Consider the following 3,185-nt stretch of genomic DNA (forward strand, 5'->3'; position numbering starts at 1 on the left):
GGACTAGACGTCCTTCTTTTTGGGTTGGAGTATTTTAATTTGGAAAACTGTATTGATACTAATATTGTCAGTTTGACATCTTATTTGAATGGGTTCCATGTACCATTTGTATTTGTGTAAATGCTTTGGAATTATATTTGGAGAAACTTTTCCGCTGCTTGTAAATTCTGTTGACTTATTTGTCGTTGTGTTACGACTGAAATGTTTATCCAAAAATATTTTCTTCTTTATTCCTCTGTTTTTATGAATCTCTTTTGAAAAAAAAAATATACCCTCGCTTTGAAAAATGGGGTGTTACACCTAGACTCTTAGTTCCTACTAAATATCTGAAAATCGTCTTAACTGCACTAAGGTGAGACTCTTTAGGATTTGATTGGTATCTTGCACACATGCAAACACTGAACATGATGTCAGGTCTGCTTTCTGTAAGATAGAGCAATGATCCTATCATACCCCGAAACCTAGTAACATCTACAGGTTTACCTTTCTCATCTCTGTCTAAGTAATTTCCTTGACTCATGGGAGTATCAATGGACTTAAGGTTTTCAAAACTAAATTTCTTTATCAAATCATTACAGTATTTAGTTTGACTAATGAAAATGCCTTGCTTGCTTTGGTTAATTTGAAATCCCAAGAAATAAGATAGTTCACCCATCATTGACATTTCAAATTTACCTTTCATTAAATTTTCAAAATCTTTGCACAACTTATTGTTAGTAGATCCAAATATTATGTCATCAACATAAATTTGGACCAGCAAGATGTCATTTTCAGTAGTTTTTGTAAAGAGTGTCTTATCAACATTTCCTCTTGAAAAATTTTGTTGAATGAGGAAAGTGCTGAGTTTCTCATACCAAGCTCTTGGAGCTTGTTTCAACCCATAGAGGGCCTTTGAGAGTTTATACACATGGTTAGGAAAATCTGGATTTTCAAAACCTGGTGTTTGACTCACAAAAACTTCCTCTTGGAGGTCTCCATTGAGAAAGGCACTCTTCACATCCATTTGATATAGATTGAAGTCCATGACATTCCCTAGGTAAATCACCAGTCCTTATTGGTTCTATACAGTCAGTTCTAGTTTAAGGTACAACTTCAGGTTGTTCTAATGGTTCAGACTCTACAACTTCATCCAAAAAGTCATCAACCATAGGAGGAGTTTTGTTCAAGTTTTCTGCAAATAATTCATCAAACTTTACATGAACTGACTCTTCTATGGTCTTTGTTCTTTTGTTGTAGATTCTATAGGCCTTACTGGTTTGAGAGTATCCTAGAAAAATTCCTTCATCTGCCTTAGGGTCAAACTTTCCTAAGTGTTCTTTGCCATTGTTCAACACAAAGCACTTACAACCAAAGATCCTAAAATAGGAAATGTTTGGTTTTCTACCCTTGTACAACTCATATGGGGTTTTTCTAAGCAGGGGCCTAATGAGAACTCTATTGACAACATGAGTGGCTGTACTAATTACATCTACCCTAGCTAACTCTTCTAAGGACCTATTTTTCCTCTCCACTACCCCATTTTGCTGTGGAGTTCTAGGGGCTGAATATATGTGATTTATTCCATGTTGTTCACAGTAAGTTTGAAAAGAATCATTTTGGAATTCACCTCCATGATCACTTTTAATTGATACAATTTTCTGGTCATTCTCATTTTGAACCAAAGTAGCAAATTTTTTAAAAGTTGAGAATGCCTCACTCTTGTGAGCCATAAAATATGTCCATGTGAACCTGGAATAGTCATCCACCAACACATATCCATAAAGGTTACCTCCAAAGCTCTTCACTTGAGCAGGACCAAAAAGGTCCATGTGTACTAACTGCAAAACCCTATTGGTTTTGACCATATCTATAAAGGGAAAAGAAGTTTTAACTAGCTTGCTTCTCTCACATGAGTCACAAAGCATATCCTTAGTAAACTTCTTGTTAGGGAGACCTATAACTAGCTTTTTACTAACCAGTCTATTCAAATGATCTATATGAATATGCGCTATACGTTTATGCCATAACCAAGTCTCATCTGAATTAGATAACAAACAGCATATAGTACTTGGCAAAGAATTAAAATCTAACATATAAATGTTATTAATTCTATCACCAACTAACTTTATGCCTTTGTCATCTTTATGCTCAATAATACAAGATTGTGATGAAAAACTTACCTGGAAGCCTTTATCACATAGCTGGCTTATACTCAGTAGGTTGTGTTTCAGTCCTTCTACATACAAGACATTTTTTATTACTGCAGTTGACTCATTGCCTACGTCACCAATACCAATGATCTTTCCTCTATTGTTGTCACCATATTTGACAAAACCTCATTCCTTTAATGTCAAGGACATGAATTTGGATTTGTCTCCTGTCATGTGCTTTGAGCATCCGCTATCTAAATACCAAGAATACTTAGTGGATGTCAAGCACACCTGCAATACACAATCAGAATTTAATTTAGGTCCCCAATTTAAATTGGGTCCTGGAAGGTCAGTTTGAAACATTTGTTTCTTTGCTATCCAAACTTGCTTCCATCCTCTATTGGCTAGTTTTTTAAATTTGCAATTTGAAACAAAATGTCCCTTTCTGCAACAGAAGTGACATGTACCATCAAAGGATGAATGTTTGTTTGGTTTAGTAAAGATGTCATACATATTCCTTGAAATAACAGATTTCTGACTATGTTTGACATTTCTGGTTTGCATATAACCAATACCATATTTAGTGTTATTCCTTTTAACATGCATATTGGGTTTATATCCTAGACCAGATTTTTCATTAACATGTCTTTGGTTGCTAAGTATGACATTCAGTTTATCTTCACTACTAGCAAACTTCAATAAATCAGATTTTAATGATGCAACATTTTTTTCAAGTTCAATGCATCTTGCAGATTTGTCATGTGAATCCTTTTTCAGTTGTTCATACAAATTTTCAATTTCTTTATGATCATTTTTCATTTGCTCAAGCATTTTCTTTGTACTTATCAACTGTTTAATAGAATTCACATACTCATCATGCAGTTCATTGAAAGCTTCTTGCAGTTCATCATAAGATGGATTAAATTGTGAACTAACCTCATTTTCTGATTCTGCGTCGGTATTTGCCATAAGACATAGATTTGCTTCTTCTTCATCTGAAGAGGCAGAGGATTCTTCGTTGTCATTCCATGCAACATATGCTTTTCTGGTTTTGGT

The sequence above is a fragment of the Cicer arietinum genome, chromosome 1 (genome assembly GCF_000331145.2).
Source record: "Cicer arietinum cultivar CDC Frontier isolate Library 1 chromosome 1, Cicar.CDCFrontier_v2.0, whole genome shotgun sequence".
NCBI classification, from domain to species: Eukaryota; Viridiplantae; Streptophyta; class Magnoliopsida; order Fabales; family Fabaceae; genus Cicer; species Cicer arietinum.